The following is a 25,503-nucleotide window of genomic DNA, read 5'->3' on the forward strand; positions in this document are numbered from 1 at the left end:
TAATATATTTTCAGACCATAAACTTTTATCCTTTACCATAAAAGTAAATGACAACAAAAAATGTGGTAAGAAAAGCTGGAAAATGAACGTATCCCTTTTAACCGACCCGCAGATTTTATCAGATTTTATTGAGTTTTATAGGAAATGTAGAAAAGGGAAAAAAACAAATGAGACTATGAGTGTATGGTGGGATAGAATGAAAGTAAAAATAAAAGACTTTTTTATTAAAAAGAGTATATGTAGAGCCAAAGAAAAATATGAAGAATATAGAATTTTAAATACCCGCCTACAAACATTATTTAAGCTCAGAGACAATGGGATAGATGTACAACTTGATATTTCAAACTTAAAAGAAGAGATTTCAAAATGGCTAGAACAAAAAGGAAAAGAGATAATTTTTCGTTCTAGAGTACAACATATAGAAGAAAATGAAAAGTGTTCCAGATATTTTTTTAGGAAAAATAAAAAAGAAAAAGTGATAATTGACCATATAGATGGTGAGAATAATATAAAAAATATGCTGGGTAAAGTTGAGGTTTTTTTTTCTAATCTTTTTAATGGAAAAAATATAGATAATAAATTAATGGATGATTCGCTGCAAGGACTAACAGCTGTTTTAGATCCCGCATCCCAAGAGTTTTTATCCCAAGTTTTAACGGAACAAGAAGTGTTAAAAACTATTAAAAGTTTTAAAACTGGAAAGGTCCCTGGTCCTGATGGCATCCCAATAGAATTTTATGTATGTTTTTATGATATTTTAAAAGATGATTTGTTTTATTTGTTTACTGAGGTTTTTAATAATAAGGTTTTATTAAATTCCTGGAAGAAAGGTGAAGTCTCCCTCCTATACAAAAAAGGCGATAAATCAAAATTAGAAAACTGGAGACCAATAACACTTTTAAATTGTGACTATAAAATAATGGCTAAAATTTGTGCAAATCGTCTAAAAGAAGTCATCAGCAAAGTTATTCATTCTAATCAAGTGTGTGGGGTGCCGGGGCGCAGTATATGGGACAATCTGAATTTAGTGAAAGACTGTATTGAGGATGTGAAAGACAGAAAGGGGAAAATGGCGATTTTATCTATTGATTTTGAAAAAGCATTTGACCGTGTCTCACACTTTTATCTTTTTAAAGTTTTAGAGAAAATGGGCATACCAGAAGGGTTTTTACTATCGCTTAAAGCATTTTACAATGATTGTACAAGTAAGATTTTAGTGAATGGTTTTAAGACACAAGAGGTATTTTTACGGTCAGGGGTGAAACAGGGATGCCCTCTGTCCCCCCTACTGTTTATCTGTGCACTGGAACCAATGTTATGTGCAATACGCCAAAATAAACAGATATGCGGTGTCCCTCTGCCTGGAAGCGGTGGTTTGGAGGCCAAGGTTGTAGGCTACATGGATGACGTGGCGGTCTTGTGTACAGATGCACCATCACTTATGGCCACTCTCCATCAAGTGCAATCCTTTTGTCTAGCTTCTGGTTTTAAAATCAATTTTAATAAGTGTAACATTTTAAGTGTTGGGGGGATGATTTTACGTGATGTACCAATTAATGTCTCCGAATCCATTTCCATTTTAGGTATATCATTCACTGAAAATAATGATGGTTATAATAGTTGGGAAACAATTACACAGAAAGTAAATACGAAAATATGTATGTGGAACATGAGGAGACTTACAATGGAGGGTAAAGTATTGGTTTTAAAGATGGTGATTTTACCTCTTTTATTGTATCTTAGCATGGTTTTCCCCCCGCCTGTTAATGTTTTAAAAAAGATAACCAAAACCTGTTTTACCTTCTTTTGGAACTCAAAAAAGGAAAAGCTGAAAAGAGAAATCGTGATGAAATCAAAAGTAAAAGGTGGTAAAGATTTTCCAGATTTTAATAGGTTTCTTTTAATCCATCTGTTCGTTTACTGTTTTAATGCCCTTTTTAAGAATCACTATTGGTCCTTTTTTATGCGTTTTAATACAGGATTTTTTATGAGAAAGTTTGGATGGTATGAAGTTAATATATCTGTGCCCCATGCTTTTAATTTGTCGACGCATTATGAGATTTTAAGGAAAATAGTGTCCGATTTTAATTTAGGGACTAAGAAAATAGAGGAATTAAGAAATAGTAAGAAGCTAATTAAAGAAATACGTAAAAGTGAGGAAATATGTAATGTTGACAGATATGATGATGACAAATCTATGTCTATCTGGAAAATGATTAACGTTTTTTATCTTTTTAATGAACAGAGAGATCTGGCTTGGAGTTGCATGCACCGCTGTCTTACTTGCCGGGCATTCCAATACAGAAGAGGATTTGTGAGGTCTGCCATCTGCCCAAGAGCCGGATGCCAAGAAGAGGAAACGGTGGAACATCTATTATGGACATGTAATTTTGCAAAGGATTTCTGGAGAAGACTGCTCCCCTTACTGGAAAGGGTGGCAGACCTCAAGGACTTTACATATAAAACTGTGCTATACGGACTTATGGAATGCCCCACAATGGACCAGTACACAATGGCTTGGAAGACAGTGAACTGCGCCAAGTCATCTCTCTGGAAAGCGCGCAACATTGCTATTTTTAAACAAGATGTTTTATCAGTGAATGATGTTTTAAGTTTATGTTTATGTGAAATGTATACTTATTATTTAATTGACAAAAAGAAGAATGTACATATTTCCAAAAAATGGCTTGTTGACCAATGGAACCTAATTATTTAAAATCTTTGTATTTTTTTGTTTTGTAAATTTCATTTGTCTTTTAACGTTTGGTATTTGTCTAATTATGCTTGTAATTTGTTAAAGTTTTAATAAACGGTTTTATCCCTCTGCAGGGGATAGCCAAATTAAAAAAAATCTGTTCTTATCAGTTTAATATCTGATACGTCCCCTATCTGGGGACCATATATTAAATGGATTTTTAGAACAGGGAGATGGAAAAAGAGCTTGCTCTGTCCACTCCACGCATTGACCTGGTATTGCAGTATCTCCAGGACCGGTGCACCCCTTCTTTAATGCAGTTTCTAAAATCAGAAAGAATTGAATTCAATGTTTTTTGTTCATTTTGCTTGTTTGTCGGATTTTGGGATGGACTCTTTGGCTTTGCTTTTCTTCTCCTCATTGGATTTTTCATGTTCAAAGTTGCAGAAGCCAGATTACAAGCTCATTTTGGTTCAACTTCAGCAACTGTGCATTGCATTGCCATGTAATGTGATGCAATGCTATCTTTCTAGCTCTCCCTTTTTACTTCCTTTTGGATAAACAGACATATTAGGCAAGCATTTTGGAGCTTTCACCTAAATAACTACAGGTGGTGAGATAAGCTGCACAATATAATTGACCTTTCAGTATATTGTTGCACACACACCATCTATTTAGCAAATGCCCTTGTTATCAACAGCAGCCTTTTAAACTCACCTGAGCTAACAGGTATGTGCGCTGGTTACTCTGCTGCGCTTAAAATTTCTTTTTTGGTTTGCTACAATGCCTTTTCTGAAACGTTGTCTCCTTCTGCTGGAACACTGACTTCTTTCATTTAATGCCTGCAGACTATAAAAGAGAACCCAACCCAAAAAGTTTGGTTGATTAGTCTGTGGCATTCTGTTAAACTGTTGCTTATGGCGGTCTCTGTGAGCTTCTCAGCGACATTCAGCCAGCCAGGTATCCTGCCTGCAGTAGATGGAATGTGGCAATGGAACGCTGGCTGCGCGTGTCATAATAGGCTCTGAGCCTTTATATACCTGTGCACAGCAGCAGCCACCTTCAGTCTGCTGCTGGACAGCCAGCAGCAGCAGCAGCAGGAGAGGTATGTAATCAGGAGCCCTCCTGCTAAGGGTAGACAGCTGCTCGTTCCACCCCACCCCCCGCCTTAATTGGTTCTCCTCCCTTCCAACGGTGTTGAGGCGGGTGGGAACAGCAGGGGGTGAAGGTGCTGTGTTTAAAGAGGTGGAGTTATGCAGATCTAAAACGCGTGGATTGCAGCAGCAGCAAGCCGAAAAGTGCAGGCATGTAAGGGATCTAGAGGTTGACAACATGTCTTCTTAACGGGAGTCCAGGAGCTCATCTCCACAAATGGACTTTTCAGGATCCTTGGGTGGCTCCGTAGTTTGAAACCAATGCTGGTTATCGCTTCTCGGCCTTTTGGCTAAGATCAAGTGTAGTATCTGTTCTTATCAGTTTAATATCTGATACGTCCCCTATCTGGGGACCATATATTAAATGGATTTTTAGAACAGGGAGATGGAAAAAGAGCTTGCTCTGTCCACTCCACGCATTGACCTGGTATTGCAGTATCTCCAGGACTGGTGCACCCCTTCTTTAATGCAGTTTCTAAAATCAGAAAGAATTGAATTCAATGTTTTTTGTTCATTTTGCTTGTTTGTCAGATTTTGGGATGGACTCTTTGGCTTTGCTTTTCTTCTCCTCATTGGATTTTTCATGTTCAAAGTTGCAGAAGCCAGATTACAAGCTCATTTTGGTTCAACTTCAGCAACTGTGCATTGCATTGCCATGTAATGTGATGCAATGCTATCTTTCTAGCTCTCCCTTTTTACTTCCTTTTGGATAAACAGACATATTAGGCAAGCATTTTGGAGCTTTCACCTAAATAACTACAGGTGGTGAGATAAGCTGCACAATATAATTGACCTTTCAGTATATTGTTGCACACACACCATCTATTTAGCAAATGCCCTTGTTATCAACAGCAGCCTTTTAAACTCACCTGAGCTAACAGGTATGTGCGCTGGTTACTCTGCTGCGCTTAAAATTTCTTTTTTGGTTTGCTACAATGCCTTTTCTGAAACGTTGTCTCCTTCTGCTGGAACACTGACTTCTTTCATTTAATGCCTGCAGACTATAAAAGAGAACCCAACCCAAAAAGTTTGGTTGATTAGTCTGTGGCATTCTGTTAAACTGTTGCTTATGGCGGTCTCTGTGAGCTTCTCAGCGACATTCAGCCAGCCAGGTATCCTGCCTGCAGTAGATGGAATGTGGCAATGGAACGCTGGCTGCGCGTGTCATAATAGGCTCTGAGCCTTTATATACCTGTGCACAGCAGCAGCCACCTTCAGTCTGCTGCTGGACAGCCAGCAGCAGCAGCAGCAGGAGAGGTATGTAATCAGGAGCCCTCCTGCTAAGGGTAGACAGCTGCTCGTTCCACCCCACCCCCCGCCTTAATTGGTTCTCCTCCCTTCCAACGGTGTTGAGGCGGGTGGGAACAGCAGGGGGTGAAGGTGCTGTGTTTAAAGAGGTGGAGTTATGCAGATCTAAAACGCGTGGATTGCAGCAGCAGCAAGACGAAAAGTGCAGGCATGTAAGGGATCTAGAGGTTGACAACATGTCTTCTTAACGGGAGTCCAGGAGCTCATCTCCACAAATGGACTTTTCAGGATCCTTGGGTGGCTCCGTAGTTTGAAACCAATTCTGGTTATCGCTTCTCGGCCTTTTGGCTAAGATCAAGTGTAGTATCTGTTCTTATCAGTTTAATATCTGATACGTCCCCTATCTGGGGACCATATATTAAATGGATTTTTAGAACAGGGAGATGGAAAAAGAGCTTGCTCTGTCCACTCCACGCAATGACCTGGTATTGCAGTATCTCCAGGACCGGTGCACCCCTTCTTTAATGCAGTTTCTAAAATCAGAAAGAATTGAATTCAATGTTTTTTGTTCATTTTGCTTGTTTGTCGGATTTTGGGATGGACTCTTTGGCTTTGCTTTTCTTCTCCTCATTGGATTTTTCATGTTCAAAGTTGCAGAAGCCAGATTACAAGCTCATTTTGGTTCAACTTCAGCAACTGTGCATTGCATTGCCATGTAATGTGATGCAATGCTATCTTTCTAGCTCTCCCTTTTTACTTCCTTTTGGATAAACAGACATATTAGGCAAGCATTTTGGAGCTTTCACCTAAATAACTACAGGTGGTGAGATAAGCTGCACAATATAATTGACCTTTCAGTATATTGTTGCACACACACCATCTATTTAGCAAATGCCCTTGTTATCAACAGCAGCCTTTTAAACTCACCTGAGCTAACAGGTATGTGCGCTGGTTACTCTGCTGCGCTTAAAATTTCTTTTTTGGTTTGCTACAATGCCTTTTCTGAAACGTTGTCTCCTTCTGCTGGAACACTGACTTCTTTCATTTAATGCCTGCAGACTATAAAAGAGAACCCAACCCAAAAAGTTTGGTTGATTAGTCTGTGGCATTCTGTTAAACTGTTGCTTATGGCGGTCTCTGTGAGCTTCTCAGCGACATTCAGCCAGCCAGGTATCCTGCCTGCAGTAGATGGAATGTGGCAATGGAACGCTGGCTGCGCGTGTCATAATAGGCTCTGAGCCTTTATATACCTGTGCACAGCAGCAGCCACCTTCAGTCTGCTGCTGGACAGCCAGCAGCAGCAGCAGCAGGAGAGGTATGTAATCAGGAGCCCTCCTGCTAAGGGTAGACAGCTGCTCGTTCCACCCCACCCCCCGCCTTAATTGGTTCTCCTCCCTTCCAACGGTGTTGAGGCGGGTGGGAACAGCAGGGGGTGAAGGTGCTGTGTTTAAAGAGGTGGAGTTATGCAGATCTAAAACGCGTGGATTGCAGCAGCAGCAAGCCGAAAAGTGCAGGCATGTAAGGGATCTAGAGGTTGACAACATGTCTTCTTAACGGGAGTCCAGGAGCTCATCTCCACAAATGGACTTTTCAGGATCCTTGGGTGGCTCCGTAGTTTGAAACCAATTCTGGTTATCGCTTCTCGGCCTTTTGGCTAAGATCAAGTGTAGTATCTGTTCTTATCAGTTTAATATCTGATACGTCCCCTATCTGGGGACCATATATTAAATGGATTTTTAGAACAGGGAGATGGAAAAAGAGCTTGCTCTGTCCACTCCACGCATTGACCTGGTATTGCAGTATCTCCAGGACCGGTGCACCCCTTCTTTAATGCAGTTTCTAAAATCAGAAAGAATTGAATTCAATGTTTTTTGTTCATTTTGCTTGTTTGTCGGATTTTGGGATGGACTCTTTGGCTTTGCTTTTCTTCTCCTCATTGGATTTTTCATGTTCAAAGTTGCAGAAGCCAGATTACAAGCTCATTTTGGTTCAACTTCAGCAACTGTGCATTGCATTGCCATGTAATGTGATGCAATGCTATCTTTCTAGCTCTCCCTTTTTACTTCCTTTTGGATAAACAGACATATTAGGCAAGCATTTTGGAGCTTTCACCTAAATAACTACAGGTGGTGAGATAAGCTGCACAATATAATTGACCTTTCAGTATATTGTTGCACACACACCATCTATTTAGCAAATGCCCTTGTTATCAACAGCAGCCTTTTAAACTCACCTGAGCTAACAGGTATGTGCGCTGGTTACTCTGCTGCGCTTAAAATTTCTTTTTTGGTTTGCTACAATGCCTTTTCTGAAACGTTGTCTCCTTCTGCTGGAACACTGACTTCTTTCATTTAATGCCTGCAGACTATAAAAGAGAACCCAACCCAAAAAGTTTGGTTGATTAGTCTGTGGCATTCTGTTAAACTGTTGCTTATGGCGGTCTCTGTGAGCTTCTCAGCGACATTCAGCCAGCCAGGTATCCTGCCTGCAGTAGATGGAATGTGGCAATGGAACGCTGGCTGCGCGTGTCATAATAGGCTCTGAGCCTTTATATACCTGTGCACAGCAGCAGCCACCTTCAGTCTGCTGCTGGACAGCCAGCAGCAGCAGCAGCAGGAGAGGTATGTAATCAGGAGCCCTCCTGCTAAGGGTAGACAGCTGCTCGTTCCACCCCACCCCCCGCCTTAATTGGTTCTCCTCCCTTCCAACGGTGTTGAGGCGGGTGGGAACAGCAGGGGGTGAAGGTGCTGTGTTTAAAGAGGTGGAGTTATGCAGATCTAAAACGCGTGGATTGCAGCAGCAGCAAGCCGAAAAGTGCAGGCATGTAAGGGATCTAGAGGTTGACAACATGTCTTCTTAACGGGAGTCCAGGAGCTCATCTCCACAAATGGACTTTTCAGGATCCTTGGGTGGCTCCGTAGTTTGAAACCAATTCTGGTTATCGCTTCTCGGCCTTTTGGCTAAGATCAAGTGTAGTATCTGTTCTTATCAGTTTAATATCTGATACGTCCCCTATCTGGGGACCATATATTAAATGGATTTTTAGAACAGGGAGATGGAAAAAGAGCTTGCGCTGTCCACTCCACGCATTGACCTGGTATTGCAGTATCTCCAGGACCGGTGCACCCCTTCTTTAATGCAGTTTCTAAAATCAGAAAGAATTGAATTCAATGTTTTTTGTTCATTTTGCTTGTTTGTCGGATTTTGGGATGGACTCTTTGGCTTTGCTTTTCTTCTCCTCATTGGATTTTTCATGTTCAAAGTTGCAGAAGCCAGATTACAAGCTCATTTTGGTTCAACTTCAGCAACTGTGCATTGCATTGCCATGTAATGTGATGCAATGCTATCTTTCTAGCTCTCCCTTTTTACTTCCTTTTGGATAAACAGATATATTAGGCAAGCATTTTGGAGCTTTCACCTAAATAACTACAGGTGGTGAGATAAGCTGCACAATATAATTGACCTTTCAGTATATTGTTGCACACACACCATCTATTTAGCAAATGCCCTTGTTATCAACAGCAGCCTTTTAAACTCACCAGAGCTAACAGGTATGTGCGCTGGTTACTCTGCTGCGCTTAAAATTTCTTTTTTGGTTTGCTACAATGCCTTTTCTGAAACGTTGTCTCCTTCTGCTGGAACACTGACTTCTTTCATTTAATGCCTGCAGACTATAAAAGAGAACCCAACCCAAAAAGTTTGGTTGATTAGTCTGTGGCATTCTGTTAAACTGTTGCTTATGGCGGTCTCTGTGAGCTTCTCAGCGACATTCAGCCAGCCAGGTATCCTGCCTGCAGTAGATGGAATGTGGCAATGGAACGCTGGCTGCGCGTGTCATAATAGGCTCTGAGCCTTTATATACCTGTGCACAGCAGCAGCCACCTTCAGTCTGCTGCTGGACAGCCAGCAGCAGCAGCAGCAGGAGAGGTATGTAATCAGGAGCCCTCCTGCTAAGGGTAGACAGCTGCTCGTTCCACCCCACCCCCCGCCTTAATTGGTTCTCCTCCCTTCCAACGGTGTTGAGGCGGGTGGGAACAGCAGGGGGTGAAGGTGCTGTGTTTAAAGAGGTGGAGTTATGCAGATCTAAAACGCGTGGATTGCAGCAGCAGCAAGCCGAAAAGTGCAGGCATGTAAGGGATCTAGAGGTTGACAACATGTCTTCTTAACGGGAGTCCAGGAGCTCATCTCCACAAATGGACTTTTCAGGATCCTTGGGTGGCTCCGTAGTTTGAAACCAATTCTGGTTATCGCTTCTCGGCCTTTTGGCTAAGATCAAGTGTAGTATCTGTTCTTATCAGTTTAATATCTGATACGTCCCCTATCTGGGGACCATATATTAAATGGATTTTTAGAACAGGGAGATGGAAAAAGAGCTTGCTCTGTCCACTCCACGCATTGACCTGGTATTGCAGTATCTCCAGGACCGGTGCACCCCTTCTTTAATGCAGTTTCTAAAATCAGAAAGAATTGAATTCAATGTTTTTTGTTCATTTTGCTTGTTTGTCGGATTTTGGGATGGACTCTTTGGCTTTGCTTTTCTTCTCCTCATTGGATTTTTCATGTTCAAAGTTGCAGAAGCCAGATTACAAGCTCATTTTGGTTCAACTTCAGCAACTGTGCATTGCATTGCCATGTAATGTGATGCAATGCTATCTTTCTAGCTCTCCCTTTTTACTTCCTTTTGGATAAACAGATATATTAGGCAAGCATTTTGGAGCTTTCACCTAAATAACTACAGGTGGTGAGATAAGCTGCACAATATAATTGACCTTTCAGTATATTGTTGCACACACACCATCTATTTAGCAAATGCCCTTGTTATCAACAGCAGCCTTTTAAACTCACCTGAGCTAACAGGTATGTGCGCTGGTTACTCTGCTGCGCTTAAAATTTCTTTTTTGGTTTGCTACAATGCCTTTTCTGAAACGTTGTCTCCTTCTGCTGGAACACTGACTTCTTTCATTTAATGCCTGCAGACTATAAAAGAGAACCCAACCCAAAAAGTTTGGTTGATTAGTCTGTGGCATTCTGTTAAACTGTTGCTTATGGCGGTCTCTGTGAGCTTCTCAGCGACATTCAGCCAGCCAGGTATCCTGCCTGCAGTAGATGGAATGTGGCAATGGAACGCTGGCTGCGCGTGTCATAATAGGCTCTGAGCCTTTATATACCTGTGCACAGCAGCAGCCACCTTCAGTCTGCTGCTGGACAGCCAGCAGCAGCAGCAGCAGGAGAGGTATGTAATCAGGAGCCCTCCTGCTAAGGGTAGACAGCTGCTCGTTCCACCCCACCCCCCGCCTTAATTGGTTCTCCTCCCTTCCAACGGTGTTGAGGCGGGTGGGAACAGCAGGGGGTGAAGGTGCTGTGTTTAAAGAGGTGGAGTTATGCAGATCTAAAACGCGTGGATTGCAGCAGCAGCAAGACGAAAAGTGCAGGCATGTAAGGGATCTAGAGGTTGACAACATGTCTTCTTAACGGGAGTCCAGGAGCTCATCTCCACAAATGGACTTTTCAGGATCCTTGGGTGGCTCCGTAGTTTGAAACCAATTCTGGTTATCGCTTCTCGGCCTTTTGGCTAAGATCAAGTGTAGTATCTGTTCTTATCAGTTTAATATCTGATACGTCCCCTATCTGGGGACCATATATTAAATGGATTTTTAGAACAGGGAGATGGAAAAAGAGCTTGCTCTGTCCACTCCACGCATTGACCTGGTATTGCAGTATCTCCAGGACCGGTGCACCCCTTCTTTAATGCAGTTTCTAAAATCAGAAAGAATTGAATTCAATGTTTTTTGTTCATTTTGCTTGTTTGTCGGATTTTGGGATGGACTCTTTGGCTTTGCTTTTCTTCTCCTCATTGGATTTTTCATGTTCAAAGTTGCAGAAGCCAGATTACAAGCTCATTTTGGTTCAACTTCAGCAACTGTGCATTGCATTGCCATGTAATGTGATGCAATGCTATCTTTCTAGCTCTCCCTTTTTACTTCCTTTTGGATAAACAGACATATTAGGCAAGCATTTTGGAGCTTTCACCTAAATAACTACAGGTGGTGAGATAAGCTGCACAATATAATTGACCTTTCAGTATATTGTTGCACACACACCATCTATTTAGCAAATGCCCTTGTTATCAACAGCAGCCTTTTAAACTCACCTGAGCTAACAGGTATGTGCGCTGGTTACTCTGCTGCGCTTAAAATTTCTTTTTTGGTTTGCTACAATGCCTTTTCTGAAACGTTGTCTCCTTCTGCTGGAACACTGACTTCTTTCATTTAATGCCTGCAGACTATAAAAGAGAACCCAACCCAAAAAGTTTGGTTGATTAGTCTGTGGCATTCTGTTAAACTGTTGCTTATGGCGGTCTCTGTGAGCTTCTCAGCGACATTCAGCCAGCCAGGTATCCTGCCTGCAGTAGATGGAATGTGGCAATGGAACGCTGGCTGCGCGTGTCATAATAGGCTCTGAGCCTTTATATACCTGTGCACAGCAGCAGCCACCTTCAGTCTGCTGCTGGACAGCCAGCAGCAGCAGCAGCAGGAGAGGTATGTAATCAGGAGCCCTCCTGCTAAGGGTAGACAGCTGCTCGTTCCACCCCACCCCCCGCCTTAATTGGTTCTCCTCCCTTCCAACGGTGTTGAGGCGGGTGGGAACAGCAGGGGGTGAAGGTGCTGTGTTTAAAGAGGTGGAGTTATGCAGATCTAAAACGCGTGGATTGCAGCAGCAGCAAGCCGAAAAGTGCAGGCATGTAAGGGATCTAGAGGTTGACAACATGTCTTCTTAACGGGAGTCCAGGAGCTCATCTCCACAAATGGACTTTTCAGGATCCTTGGGTGGCTCCGTAGTTTGAAACCAATTCTGGTTATCGCTTCTCGGCCTTTTGGCTAAGATCAAGTGTAGTATCTGTTCTTATCAGTTTAATATCTGATACGTCCCCTATCTGGGGACCATATATTAAATGGATTTTTAGAACAGGGAGATGGAAAAAGAGCTTGCTCTGTCCACTCCACGCATTGACCTGGTATTGCAGTATCTCCAGGACCGGTGCACCCCTTCTTTAATGCAGTTTCTAAAATCAGAAAGAATTGAATTCAATGTTTTTTGTTCATTTTGCTTGTTTGTCGGATTTTGGGATGGACTCTTTGGCTTTGCTTTTCTTCTCCTCATTGGATTTTTCATGTTCAAAGTTGCAGAAGCCAGATTACAAGCTCATTTTGGTTCAACTTCAGCAACTGTGCATTGCATTGCCATGTAATGTGATGCAATGCTATCTTTCTAGCTCTCCCTTTTTACTTCCTTTTGGATAAACAGACATATTAGGCAAGCATTTTGGAGCTTTCACCTAAATAACTACAGGTGGTGAGATAAGCTGCACAATATAATTGACCTTTCAGTATATTGTTGCACACACACCATCTATTTAGCAAATGCCCTTGTTATCAACAGCAGCCTTTTAAACTCACCTGAGCTAACAGGTATGTGCGCTGGTTACTCTGCTGCGCTTAAAATTTCTTTTTTGGTTTGCTACATTGCCTTTTCTGAAACGTTGTCTCCTTCTGCTGGAACACTGACTTCTTTCATTTAATGCCTGCAGACTATAAAAGAGAACCCAACCCAAAAAGTTTGGTTGATTAGACTGTGGCATTCTGTTAAACTGTTGCTTATGGCGGTCTCTGTGAGCTTCTCAGCGACATTCAGCCAGCCAGGTATCCTGCCTGCAGTAGATGGAATGTGGCAATGGAACGCTGGCTGCGCGTGTCATAATAGGCTCTGAGCCTTTATATACCTGTGCACAGCAGCAGCCACCTTCAGTCTGCTGCTGGACAGCCAGCAGCAGCAGCAGCAGGAGAGGTATGTAATCAGGAGCCCTCCTGCTAAGGGTAGACAGCTGCTCGTTCCACCCCACCCCCCGCCTTAATTGGTTCTCCTCCCTTCCAACGGTGTTGAGGCGGGTGGGAACAGCAGGGGGTGAAGGTGCTGTGTTTAAAGAGGTGGAGTTATGCAGATCTAAAACGCGTGGATTGCAGCAGCAGCAAGCCGAAAAGTGCAGGCATGTAAGGGATCTAGAGGTTGACAACATGTCTTCTTAACGGGAGTCCAGGAGCTCATCTCCACAAATGGACTTTTCAGGATCCTTGGGTGGCTCCGTAGTTTGAAACCAATTCTGGTTATCGCTTCTCGGCCTTTTGGCTAAGATCAAGTGTAGTATCTGTTCTTATCAGTTTAATATCTGATACGTCCCCTATCTGGGGACCATATATTAAATGGATTTTTAGAACAGGGAGATGGAAAAAGAGCTTGCTCTGTCCACTCCACGCATTGACCTCTTATTGCAGTATCTCCAGGACCGGTGCACCCCTTCTTTAATGCAATTTCTAAAATCAGAAAGAATTGAATTCAATGTTTTTTGTTCATTTTGCTTGTTTGTCGGATTTTGGGATGGACTCTTTGGCTTTGCTTTTCTTCTCCTCATTGGATTTTTCATGTTCAAAGTTGCAGAAGCCAGATTACAAGCTCATTTTGGTTCAACTTCAGCAACTGTGCATTGCATTGCCATGTAATGTGATGCAATGCTATCTTTCCAGCTCTCCCTTTTTACTTCCTTTTGGATAAACAGACATATTAGGCAAGCATTTTGGAGCTTTCACCTAAATAACTACAGGTGGTGAGATAAGCTGCACAATATAATTGACCTTTCAGTATATTGTTGCACACACACCATCTATTTAGCAAATGCCCTTGTTATCAACAGCAGCCTTTTAAACTCACCTGAGCTAACAGGTATGTGCGCTGGATACTCTGCTGCGCTTAAAATTTCTTTTTTGGTTTGCTACAATGCCTTTTCTGAAACGTTGTCTCCTTCTGCTGGAACACTGACTTCTTTAATTTAATGCCTGCAGACTATAAAAGAGAACCCAACCCAAAAAGTTTGGTTGATTAGTCTGTGGCATTCTGTTAAGCTGTTGCTTATGGCGGTCTCTGTGAGCTTCTCAGCGACATTCAGCCAGCCAGGTATCCTGCCTGCAGTAGATGGAATGTGGCAATGGAACGCTGGCTGCGCGTGTCATAATAGGCTCTGAGCCTTTATATACCTGTGCACAGCAGCAGCCACCTTCAGTCTGCTGCTGGACAGCCAGCAGCAGCAGCAGCAGGAGAGGTATGTAATCAGGAGCCCTCCTGCTAAGGGTAGACAGCTGCTCGTTCCACCCCACCCCCCGCCTTAATTGGTTCTCCTCCCTTCCAACGGTGTTGAGGCGGGTGGGAACAGCAGGGGGTGAAGGTGCTGTGTTTAAAGAGGTGGAGTTATGCAGATCTAAAACGCGTGGATTGCAGCAGCAGCAAGCCGAAAAGTGCAGGCATGTAAGGGATCTAGAGGTTGACAACATGTCTTCTTAACGGGAGTCCAGGAGCTCATCTCCACAAATGGACTTTTCAGGATCCTTGGGTGGCTCCGTAGTTTGAAACCAATTCTGGTTATCGCTTCTCGGCCTGTTGGCTAAGATCAAGTGTAGTATCTGTTCTTATCAGTTTAATATCTGATACGTCCCCTATCTGGGGACCATATATTAAATGGATTTTTAGAACAGGGAGATGGAAAAAGAGCTTGCTCTGTCCACTCCACGCATTGACCTGGTATTGCAGTATCTCCAGGACCGGTGCACCCCTTCTTTAATGCAGTTTCTAAAATCAGAAAGAATTGAATTCAATGTTTTTTGTTCATTTTGCTTGTTTGTCGGATTTTGGGATGGACTCTTTGGCTTTGCTTTTCTTCTCCTCATTGGATTTTTCATGTTCAAAGTTGCAGAAGCCAGATTACAAGCTCATTTTGGTTCAACTTCAGCAACTGTGCATTGCATTGCCATGTAATGTGATGCAATGCTATCTTTCTAGCTCTCCCTTTTTACTTCCTTTTGGATAAACAGACATATTAGGCAAGCATTTTGGAGCTTTCACCTAAATAACTACAGGTGGTGAGATAAGCTGCACAATATAATTGACCTTTCAGTATATTGTTGCACACACACCATCTATTTAGCAAATGCCCTTGTTATCAACAGCAGCCTTTTAAACTAACCTGAGCTAACAGGTATGTGCGCTGGTTACTCTGCTGCGCTTAAAATTTCTTTTTTGGTTTGCTACAATGCCTTTTCTGAAACGTTGTCTCCTTCTGCTGGAACACTGACTTCTTTCATTTAATGCCTGCAGACTATAAAAGAGAACCCAACCCAAAAAGTTTGGTTGATTAGTCTGTGGCATTCTGTTAAACTGTTGCTTATGGCGGTCTCTGTGAGCTTCTCAGCGACATTCAGCCAGCCAGGTATCCTGCCTGCAGTAGATGGAATGTGGCAATGGAACGCTGGCTGCGCGTGTCATAATAGGCTCTGAGCCTTTATATACCTGTGCACAGCAGCAGCCACCTTCAGTCTGCTGCTGGACAGCCAGCAGCAGCAGCAGCAGGAGAGGTATGTAATCAGGAGCCCTCCTGCTAAGGGTAGACAGCTGCTCGTTCCACCCCACCCCCTGCCTTAATTGGTTCTCCTCCCTTCCAACGGTGTTGAGGCGGGTGGGAACAGCAGGGGGTGAAGGTGCTGTGTTTAAAGAGGTGGAGTTATGCAGATCTAAAACGCGTGGATTGCAGCAGCAGCAAGCCGAAAAGTGCAGGCATGTAAGGGATCTAGAGGTTGACAACATGTCTTCTTAACGGGAGTCCAGGAGCTCATCTCCACAAATGGACTTTTCAGGATCCTTGGGTGGCTCCGTAGTTTGAAACCAATTCTGGTTATCGCTTCTCGGCCTTTTGGCTAAGATCAAGTGTAGTATCTGTTCTTATCAGTTTAATATCTGATACGTCCCCTATCTGGGGACCATATATTAAATGGATTTTTAGAACAGGGAGATGGAAAAAGAGCTTGCTCTGTCCACTCCACGCATTGACCTGGTATTGCAGTATCTCCAGGACCGGTGCACCCCTTCTTTAATGCAGTTTCTAAAATCAGAAAGAATTGAATTCAATGTTTTTTGTTCATTTTGCTTGTTTGTCGGATTTTGGGATGGACTCTTTGGCTTTGCTTTTCTTCTCCTCATTGGATTTTTCATGTTCAAAGTTGCAGAAGCCAGATTACAAGCTCATTTTGGTTCAACTTCAGCAACTGTGCATTGCATTGCCATGTAATGTGATGCAATGCTATCTTTCTAGCTCTCCCTTTTTACTTCCTTTTGGATAAACAGACATATTAGGCAAGCATTTTGGAGCTTTCACCTAAATAACTACAGGTGGTGAGATAAGCTGCACAATATAATTGACCTTTCAGTATATTGTTGCACACACACCATCTATTTAGCAAATGCCCTTGTTATCAACAGCAGCCTTTTAAACTCACCTGAGCTAACAGGTATGTGCGCTGGTTACTCTGCTGCGCTTAAAATTTCTTTTTTGGTTTGCTACAATGCCTTTTCTGAAACGTTGTCTCCTTCTGCTGGAACACTGACTTCTTTCATTTAATGCCTGCAGACTATAAAAGAGAACCCAACCCAAAAAGTTTGGTTGATTAGTCTGTGGCATTCTGTTAAACTGTTGCTTATGGCGGTCTCTGTGAGCTTCTCAGCGACATTCAGCCAGCCAGGTATCCTGCCTGCAGTAGATGGAATGTGGCAATGGAACGCTGGCTGCGCGTGTCATAATAGGCTCTGAGCCTTTATATACCTGTGCACAGCAGCAGCCACCTTCAGTCTGCTGCTGGACAGCCAGCAGCAGCAGCAGCAGGAGAGGTATGTAATCAGGAGCCCTCCTGCTAAGGGTAGACAGCTGCTCGTTCCACCCCACCCCCCGCCTTAATTGGTTCTCCTCCCTTCCAACGGTGTTGAGGCGGGTGGGAACAGCAGGGGGTGAAGGTGCTGTGTTTAAAGAGGTGGAGTTATGCAGATCTAAAACGCGTGGATTGCAGCAGCAGCAAGCCGAAAAGTGCAGGCATGTAAGGGATCTAGAGGTTGACAACATGTCTTCTTAACGGGAGTCCAGGAGCTCATCTCCACAAATGGACTTTTCAGGATCCTTGGGTGGCTCCGTAGTTTGAAACCAATTCTGGTTATCGCTTCTCGGCCTTTTGGCTAAGATCAAGTGTAGTATCTGTTCTTATCAGTTTAATATCTGATACGTCCCCTATCTGGGGACCATATATTAAATGGATTTTTAGAACAGGGAGATGGAAAAAGAGCTTGCTCTGTCCACTCCACGCATTGACCTGGTATTGCAGTATCTCCAGGACCGGTGCACCCCTTCTTTAATGCAGTTTCTAAAATCAGAAAGAATTGAATTCAATGTTTTTTGTTCATTTTGCTTGTTTGTCGGATTTTGGGATGGACTCTTTGGCTTTGCTTTTCTTCTCCTCATTGGATTTTTCATGTTCAAAGTTGCAGAAGCCAGATTACAAGCTCATTTTGGTTCAACTTCAGCAACTGTGCATTGCATTGCCATGTAATGTGATGCAATGCTATCTTTCTAGCTCTCCCTTTTTACTTCCTTTTGGATAAACAGACATATTAGGCAAGCATTTTGGAGCTTTCACCTAAATAACTACAGGTGGTGAGATAAGCTGCACAATATAATTGACCTTTCAGTATATTGTTGCACACACACCATCTATTTAGCAAATGCCCTTGTTATCAACAGCAGCCTTTTAAACTCACCTGAGCTAACAGGTATGTGCGCTGGTTACTCTGCTGCGCTTAAAATTTCTTTTTTGGTTTGCTACAATGCCTTTTCTGAAACGTTGTCTCCTTCTGCTGGAACACTGACTTCTTTCATTTAATGCCTGCAGACTATAAAAGAGAACCCAACCCAAAAAGTTTGGTTGATTAGTCTGTGGCATTCTGTTAAACTGTTGCTTATGGCGGTCTCTGTGAGCTTCTCAGCGACATTCAGCCAGCCAGGTATCCTGCCTGCAGTAGATGGAATGTGGCAATGGAACGCTGGCTGCGCGTGTCATAATAGGCTCTGAGCCTTTATATACCTGTGCACAGCAGCAGCCACCTTCAGTCTGCTGCTGGACAGCCAGCAGCAGCAGCAGCAGGAGAGGTATGTAATCAGGAGCCCTCCTGCTAAGGGTAGACAGCTGCTCGTTCCACCCCACCCCCCGCCTTAATTGGTTCTCCTCCCTTCCAACGGTGTTGAGGCGGGTGGGAACAGCAGGGGGTGAAGGTGCTGTGTTTAAAGAGGTGGAGTTATGCAGATCTAAAACGCGTGGATTGCAGCAGCAGCAAGCCGAAAAGTGCAGGCATGTAAGGGATCTAGAGGTTGACAACATGTCTTCTTAACGGGAGTCCAGGAGCTCATCTCCACAAATGGACTTTTCAGGATCCTTGGGTGGCTCCGTAGTTTGAAACCAATTCTGGTTATCGCTTCTCGGCCTTTTGGCTAAGATCAAGTGTAGTATCTGTTCTTATCAGTTTAATATCTGATACGTCCCCTATCTGGGGACCATATATTAAATGGATTTTTAGAACAGGGAGATGGAAAAAGAGCTTGCTCTGTCCACTCCACGCATTGACCTGGTATTGCAGTATCTCCAGGACCGGTGCACCCCTTCTTTAATGCAGTTTCTAAAATCAGAAAGAATTGAATTCAATGTTTTTTGTTCATTTTGCTTGTTTGTCGGATTTTGGGATGGACTCTTTGGCTTTGCTTTTCTTCTCCTCATTGGATTTTTCATGTTCAAAGTTGCAGAAGCCAGATTACAAGCTCATTTTGGTTCAACTTCAGCAACTGTGCATTGCATTGCCATGTAATGTGATGCAATGCTATCTTTCTAGCTCTCCCTTTTTACTTCCTTTTGGATAAACAGACATATTAGGCAAGCATTTTGGAGCTTTCACCTAAATAACTACAGGTGGTGAGATAAGCTGCACAATATAATTGACCTTTCAGTATATTGTTGCACACACACCATCTATTTAGCAAATGCCCTTGTTATCAACAGCAGCCTTTTAAACTCACCTGAGCTAACAGGTATGTGCGCTGGTTACTCTGCTGCGCTTAAAATTTCTTTTTTGGTTTGCTACAATGCCTTTTCTGAAACGTTGTCTCCTTCTGCTGGAACACTGACTTCTTTCATTTAATGCCTGCAGACTATAAAAGAGAACCCAACCCAAAAAGTTTGGTTGATTAGTCTGTGGCATTCTGTTAAACTGTTGCTTATGGCGGTCTCTGTGAGCTTCTCAGCGACATTCAGCCAGCCAGGTATCCTGCCTGCAGTAGATGGAATGTGGCAATGGAACGCTGGCTGCGCGTGTCATAATAGGCTCTGAGCCTTTATATACCTGTGCACAGCAGCAGCCACCTTCAGTCTGCTGCTGGACAGCCAGCAGCAGCAGGAGAGGTATGTAATCAGGAGCCCTCCTGCTAAGGGTAGACAGCTGCTCGTTCCACCCCACCCCCCGCCTTAATTGGTTCTCCTCCCTTCCAACGGTGTTGAGGCGGGTGGGAACAGCAGGGGGTGAAGGTGCTGTGTTTAAAGAGGTGGAGTTATGCAGATCTAAAACGCGTGGATTGCAGCAGCAGCAAGCCGAAAAGTGCAGGCATGTAAGGGATCTAGAGGTTGACAACATGTCTTCTTAACGGGAGTCCAGGAGCTCATCTCCACAAATGGACTTTTCAGGATCCTTGGGTGGCTCCGTAGTTTGAAACCAATTCTGGTTATCGCTTCTCGGCCTTTTGGCTAAGATCAAGTGTAGTATCTGTTCTTATCAGTTTAATATCTGATACGTCCCCTATCTGGGGACCATATATTAAATGGATTTTTAGAACAGGGAGATGGAAAAAGAGCTTGCTCTGTCCACTCCACGCATTGACCTGGTATTGCAGTATCTCCAGGACCGGTGCACCCCTTCTTTAATGCAGTTTCTAAAATCAGAAAGAATTGAATTCAATGTTTTTTGTTCATTTTGCTTGTTTGTCGGATTTTGGGATGGACTCTTTGGCTTTGCTTTTCTTCTCCTCATTGGATTTTTCATGTTCAAAGTTGCAGAAGCCAGATTACAAGCTCATTTTGGTTCAACTTCAGCAACTGTGCATTGCATTGCCATGTAATGTGATGCAATGCTATCTTTCTAGCTCTCCCTTTTTACTTCCTTTTGGATAAACAGACATATTAGGCAAGCATTTTGGAGCTTTCACCTAAATAACTACAGGTGGTGAGATAAGCTGCACAATATAATTGACCTTTCAGTATATTGTTGCACACACACCATCTATTTAGCAAATGCCCTTGTTATCAACAGCAGCCTTTTAAACTCACCTGAGCTAACAGGTATGTGCGCTGGTTACTCTGCTGCGCTTAAAATTTCTTTTTTGGTTTGCTACAATGCCTTTTCTGAAACGTTGTCTCCTTCTGCTGGAACACTGACTTCTTTCATTTAATGCCTGCAGACTATAAAAGAGAACCCAACCCAAAAAGTTTGGTTGATTAGTCTGTGGCATTCTGTTAAACTGTTGCTTATGGCGGTCTCTGTGAGCTTCTCAGCGACATTCAGCCAGCCAGGTATCCTGCCTGCAGTAGATGGAATGTGGCAATGGAACGCTGGCTGCGCGTGTCATAGTAGGCTCTGAGCCTTTATATACCTGTGCACAGCAGCAGCCACCTTCAGTCTGCTGCTGGACAGCCAGCAGCAGCAGCAGCAGGAGAGGTATGTAATCAGGAGCCCTCCTGCTAAGGGTAGACAGCTGCTCGTTCCACCCCACCCCCTGCCTTAATTGGTTCTCCTCCCTTCCAACGGTGTTGAGGCGGGTGGGAACAGCAGGGGGTGAAGGTGCTGTGTTTAAAGAGGTGGAGTTATGCAGATCTAAAACGCGTGGATTGCAGCAGCAGCAAGCCGAAAAGTGCAGGCATGTAAGGGATCTAGAGGTTGACAACATGTCTTCTTAACGGGAGTCCAGGAGCTCATCTCCACAAATGGACTTTTCAGGATCCTTGGGTGGCTCCGTAGTTTGAAACCAATTCTGGTTATCGCTTCTCGGCCTTTTGGCTGCGATCGTATGACTGTACCTTGATTGGTGCGAGTCTCCTGGAGGAATCCGGACCCTTTTGTGGAGGATTTTCTGCTTTTTCCTGTGGTATTCCATACCGACAGAATCCAAGATGTCTTTTGTGAAGAACACCATCCGTTTGTCCGTGGATCCATCTGACCAGAACAAGAACAACGTGGTTTTCATTGTCCAAGACATCGTTGAAGGCAAAGCTGGAGCAAGACGTTCTGAGATCTTCAGTGTCAACGAATTTTCACGTCAAGGTAATTATGACGTTACCTTTATGGACCAGGATGTTTGCCTTAATGTCTTTGAATGGCTCCGTGGTCACTCTAGTGACCCCTGCTTGGAAGGAGTTAGATGGGAACCTTTGTTTGGTCTGCAAGAAAAGGAGGTGACTGTGACTGTCTATAACCCTTTTACAGACCCTGAGCTGCTGGAGTGCTTCCTCTCTCGCTACTGTGAATATGTGCGGAAGGGAGTGAAGCAAGTCAATTGTCTAGGAATCTTTAACTGTCAGTATAAATTCCGTGTGAAATTGAAAAGGGATCCTGACAGTGTGGGGGGCTTTAGACACCCTCCATCAAATTTTTCCGTTGCAGGCCATAGAGGTTTCCTCTTTTACCCAGGCCAGCCCATGTTTTGCCGTAGATGCTTTTCTTTCGGACATACCATGGTAACATGCCTTAAAGGGCAGTGTTGCCGAAATTGCAGAAAGGAGGGGCATATGGCCAACCAGTGTCCAGAGGCCAAGTCCTGTGATGTCTGTGGGAGTAGTGATCACATGTATAAGGACTGTCCTATGAGTGCACCTAGACGTTCTGATAAAGAACAGAAGGAGGAGGAGCTGGAGAGGAGGCAGATGGCAAGCGCACTGAAAGTGCTGGAAAGATTGGAGAGGGAGGAGAGAGAGGGAAGGAGGCGGGAAACTGGTAGAGCCTCTCCCTCTACGGCGCCAGAGGAGGTGTCCCTGAGACCATGTTCTTCTTCTGCTGAAGAAATGAGGAAGAAGCGGAGGGAAGAAAAGGAGTTCTGGAGGGAAGTGGCAAAGGTGGAGAAAAAGGCAGTGTCTGCGAGAATATCTAGGAAAGTGGTGGAAGCAGAGCTGCCTGAGATGATGACTTTTGGAGAGGCAATGGACGCAACAGGATGTGAAGTGCAAATCTCGGAACCCGACAGTCCTGAACACCCTTCGGGTCCTGAAAACATTGAAGATTTTTCTTCGGAGGATGATAGGGGTGCAAAGAAGAGTCGTAGGGAGGATGGTGGGGGCAGTGATGATGCAGATTTTAGTGAGCCTCAGAGGAAGATCAGAACTGCCAGAATGAGGAGTGTGGCTGGTGAAGCCAGCGGGTCGGAAACCAGCTGTTCTGTTCTGATGGCGGAGGAGGATAGTGGTGGTGCTGGATAGTGTCACCATATAATATTGTAAATGTTTTTTCTTTTTGTCCTCTTGTGAGCTTTGGTTTAGGCCAAAGGCTATTTCTTTGTGTAATTGGTGAAGGAGTAGAAGTATTATGGGATTTACCATAGTGTCCCAAAACGTAAGAGTGTTTAAAAGTAAAGTAAGAAGAGCTGCTATTTTTGAGTTTTTAGCTATGCAAAATACATCTATTTTTTGTTTACAAGAATGTGGGGTAGTGGATGGTGTGAAAGGGGATGAATGGTCTTATGGAGCGTCTGTGTGGTCGGGGAGTGCATGTAATAAGAATGATGGTGTGGGTATTTTGGTTAAAGGAAGGGAGGTTGTTTTGAGTGATTATTTGGTTATTGAGGTGGGGAGATGTATCCTTGCTAATTTTGTATACAAGAATGTAAAGTTTTGTGTTATTAATGTTTATGCGCCAGTTGAAAAAAATGAGCGCAAAAATTTATTTGAAAAAATTAAGCTTTTTGTTCCAGGAAGAATACCTGTGGTAATTGTGGGTGATATGAACTGTGATGTGGGGAGAGTGAATGTGGATGTGTCTGGGAAAGCATTATTGGAGTTAGTGAATGATTTTGGGTTGTGTGATATGCAGCGCGTGTGTAACATGAATCCTTTGTTGAACACTTTCTTTTCTGAGAGTGGTAGGGTACAATCCAGATTGGATTATTGTTTTATTTCTAAAAATATGGTTTCTGTTAATTATAGGCAGGAAAACGTTCTTTTTTCAGATCATGTGTGTATGTTGTGTGAGTTGGATATAAAAGTTGATGGAGTGTTTGGGAGAGGATTGTGGAAGTTAAATGTTAAACTGTTAGAGAATGAAGATGTGAGAAAGGAGTATGAAAGGCGGTATGAAGAATGGTGTAAGCATAAAAATGAGTTTGGGAATGTTTGTGAGTGGTGGGACTGGGTGAAGAAACAAACAAAAATGTTCTTTAAAAATTTAGGATACAAGTATGCAGCAATTAAAAGAGAGAGTTTTGTTAAACTGAACGCGCGGTTGAGCGTTTTGTATAAGTTAAGGGAAGGAGGAGTTGAGGTGGAGGAGGATATTTTAGAGGTAAAAAAGGAGATTAGTGAGTTTTTGTTGGAGAGAGGGAGAAGCATAGTGTTTAGGGCAAAGATTGATAAGATGGAGCAGGATGAGAAATGTTCTCGGTTTTTCTTTAAAAAAGTTTTTGGAAAGAAACAGAGTATGAGCGTGGTGTATGGAGCAGATGGAAGTGAGGTGAGTGGAGAGGATATGTGTGAAGAGGTGGCTAAGTTTTATGAGGATCTGTATGCAGTGAAACAGAGGGATGAATGTTTGGAGAATGATGTTTTGAGTGTGTTAGAGAGTAAGTTGAGTGAAGCAGAAAGAGAGAGAGTGATGGGTGAGGTGACTGGTGATGAGGTATGGAAGGTTATGTGTAGTATGGCTTTGAATAAGACGCCGGGGGAGGATGGCCTCCCAGTAGAATTTTATCGTGTGATGTGGGGTGTGATTGGTAAGGACTTTGTGGATGTATGTAAGTATATGTGGGGAAACATGGAGGTGACTGAGAGTATGCGTGCAGGTTTGGTTGTGTTAATTCCTAAGAAAGGGGATTTGAAAAGTCTGAGGAATTGGAGGCCAATAACGTTACTTAATTGTGATTATAAAATCTATGCAAAACTTATGGCTAATAGGATGCGTGATGTGATAGAGAGTGTGATTGGGGATGAGCAGTGTTGTGCGGTACCTGGGAGGCGGATTCATGAGTGTGTGTGTATGTTAAGAGATTGTCTATGGGATTGCATGGGTCGTAAGAAGAGTGTATTTTTGTTAAGTTTGGATTTTGAAAAGGCTTATGATAGGTTGTCGCATGGTTTTTTGTTCAGAGTGTTGTTAAAAATGGGTTTTCCGGCTGATTTTGTTGGGCGAGTGAGAAGTTTGTATGCGGGTGTTTATAGCTGTGTTTTAATGAATGGGTATGTGGGTAGGAAAGTGAATGTGTTTTCGGGTGTGCGACAGGGGTGTCCTTTGTCCCCTGTAGCATTTATTTGTGCAATTGAGCCATTGTTGTGTATGCTGAGGAAAGATAAGGTAATTCGTGGTGTGCAAGTGCCGGGAGGTGGAGGAAAAGAATGGAAGGTGAGTGGTTATATGGATGACGTGTGTGTATTATGTGATTCTGAATGTTTGGTGAGGCGGGTGAAGTTGTTAGTGTCTATTTTTTGTGGTGCATCTGCGTTTAAAGTGAATTGGGAAAAGAGTGAGTGTAAGGGTTTTGGAGGCGGAAGTTTAAGTAGGGATGTAGGTGTGAATGTAGTGAATGGACCTATTAAAGTTTTCGGTGTGAAGTTTTCAGAGAGTTTGGATGGGAAAGAAAGTTGGGATGATGCGAAAGGAAAAGTTGAGCAGAAGTTGAATTTTTGGAAATTGAGGAGTTTATCCTTTTTTGGGAAGATTTTAATTGTTAAGAGTGTGGTGTTGCCAATATTTTTATATATTGCGGTAGTATTTCCACCAGGATATATGTGTATGAGAAGCTTGAATAGAATTTTATTTGTTTTTTTGTGGAACTCGAAAATGGAGAGAGCTAGGAGAGAAATTTTGGTTAAAAGAGTGGAAAAAGGTGGTTTGGGTTTTCCGAATTTGGACGTGTTTTTTGGTGTGAATATCGTTGTGTTTGTTTTGAAAGTGATTAGGGCGGATGGAAAGTTTTCATCTATGTGTAGGTATTTATTTGGAGCGTATTTGTTTCGTTTAAAGTGGCAAGAAAGGGATTTGCGATGTCCGATTGCTTTTGAGGTGCCTGTATGGTATGTGTGGGTTTATAAGTTTTTGGTGAGGTATGAACTGTGTGATGCAGATGTGAGATTGCTGGAGAATAAGAAGGCTGTGTATAGGATGATTGAATGTAGAGAGGTAGAATGTGGAATAAATATGGTTAGGGGTGGTGATGTGCAGAAGGTTTGGAAGAAAGTGCGGATGAGTGGT

The 25,503-nt window shown here is 43.2% G+C and overlaps 14 non-coding genes across 14 annotated transcripts; all 14 read left to right on the top strand.

Moving 5' to 3' along the window:
- Positions 1-2,817: 2,817 nt before the first annotated feature.
- LOC141150415 (U2 spliceosomal RNA) lies at positions 2,818-3,004 on the top strand. The gene has a single exon (XR_012246621.1). It is a non-coding gene; the product is annotated as a U2 spliceosomal RNA (small nuclear RNA).
- A 1,115-nt stretch (positions 3,005-4,119) lies between these two features.
- LOC141149567 (U2 spliceosomal RNA) lies at positions 4,120-4,310 on the top strand. The gene has a single exon (XR_012245858.1). It is a non-coding gene; the product is annotated as a U2 spliceosomal RNA (small nuclear RNA).
- A 1,115-nt stretch (positions 4,311-5,425) lies between these two features.
- On the top strand, positions 5,426-5,616 carry LOC141149891 (U2 spliceosomal RNA). The gene has a single exon (XR_012246172.1). It is a non-coding gene; the product is annotated as a U2 spliceosomal RNA (small nuclear RNA).
- A 1,115-nt stretch (positions 5,617-6,731) lies between these two features.
- Positions 6,732-6,922, top strand: LOC141149112 (U2 spliceosomal RNA). The gene has a single exon (XR_012245422.1). It is a non-coding gene; the product is annotated as a U2 spliceosomal RNA (small nuclear RNA).
- Positions 6,923-8,037: 1,115 nt separating this feature from the next.
- On the top strand, positions 8,038-8,228 carry LOC141149825 (U2 spliceosomal RNA). Its single transcript, XR_012246109.1, has one exon. It is a non-coding gene; the product is annotated as a U2 spliceosomal RNA (small nuclear RNA).
- A 1,115-nt stretch (positions 8,229-9,343) lies between these two features.
- Positions 9,344-9,534, top strand: LOC141149113 (U2 spliceosomal RNA). Its single transcript, XR_012245423.1, has one exon. It is a non-coding gene; the product is annotated as a U2 spliceosomal RNA (small nuclear RNA).
- Positions 9,535-10,649: 1,115 nt separating this feature from the next.
- Positions 10,650-10,840, top strand: LOC141149114 (U2 spliceosomal RNA). The gene has a single exon (XR_012245424.1). It is a non-coding gene; the product is annotated as a U2 spliceosomal RNA (small nuclear RNA).
- A 1,115-nt stretch (positions 10,841-11,955) lies between these two features.
- LOC141149115 (U2 spliceosomal RNA) lies at positions 11,956-12,146 on the top strand. The gene has a single exon (XR_012245425.1). It is a non-coding gene; the product is annotated as a U2 spliceosomal RNA (small nuclear RNA).
- Positions 12,147-13,261: 1,115 nt separating this feature from the next.
- Positions 13,262-13,452, top strand: LOC141150142 (U2 spliceosomal RNA). The gene has a single exon (XR_012246411.1). It is a non-coding gene; the product is annotated as a U2 spliceosomal RNA (small nuclear RNA).
- Positions 13,453-14,567: 1,115 nt separating this feature from the next.
- On the top strand, positions 14,568-14,758 carry LOC141149718 (U2 spliceosomal RNA). The gene has a single exon (XR_012246006.1). It is a non-coding gene; the product is annotated as a U2 spliceosomal RNA (small nuclear RNA).
- Positions 14,759-15,873: 1,115 nt separating this feature from the next.
- On the top strand, positions 15,874-16,064 carry LOC141149116 (U2 spliceosomal RNA). The gene has a single exon (XR_012245426.1). It is a non-coding gene; the product is annotated as a U2 spliceosomal RNA (small nuclear RNA).
- Positions 16,065-17,179: 1,115 nt separating this feature from the next.
- On the top strand, positions 17,180-17,370 carry LOC141149117 (U2 spliceosomal RNA). Its single transcript, XR_012245427.1, has one exon. It is a non-coding gene; the product is annotated as a U2 spliceosomal RNA (small nuclear RNA).
- A 1,115-nt stretch (positions 17,371-18,485) lies between these two features.
- On the top strand, positions 18,486-18,676 carry LOC141149118 (U2 spliceosomal RNA). Its single transcript, XR_012245428.1, has one exon. It is a non-coding gene; the product is annotated as a U2 spliceosomal RNA (small nuclear RNA).
- Positions 18,677-19,785: 1,109 nt separating this feature from the next.
- Positions 19,786-19,976, top strand: LOC141149119 (U2 spliceosomal RNA). The gene has a single exon (XR_012245429.1). It is a non-coding gene; the product is annotated as a U2 spliceosomal RNA (small nuclear RNA).
- Positions 19,977-25,503: the final 5,527 nt, after the last annotated feature.

Source organism: Phyllobates terribilis, unplaced genomic scaffold (assembly GCF_046119375.1).
Source record: "Phyllobates terribilis strain yellow unplaced genomic scaffold, ASM4611937v1 Scaffold_5__5_contigs__length_657084704, whole genome shotgun sequence".
Taxonomy (NCBI): Eukaryota; Metazoa; Chordata; class Amphibia; order Anura; family Dendrobatidae; genus Phyllobates; species Phyllobates terribilis.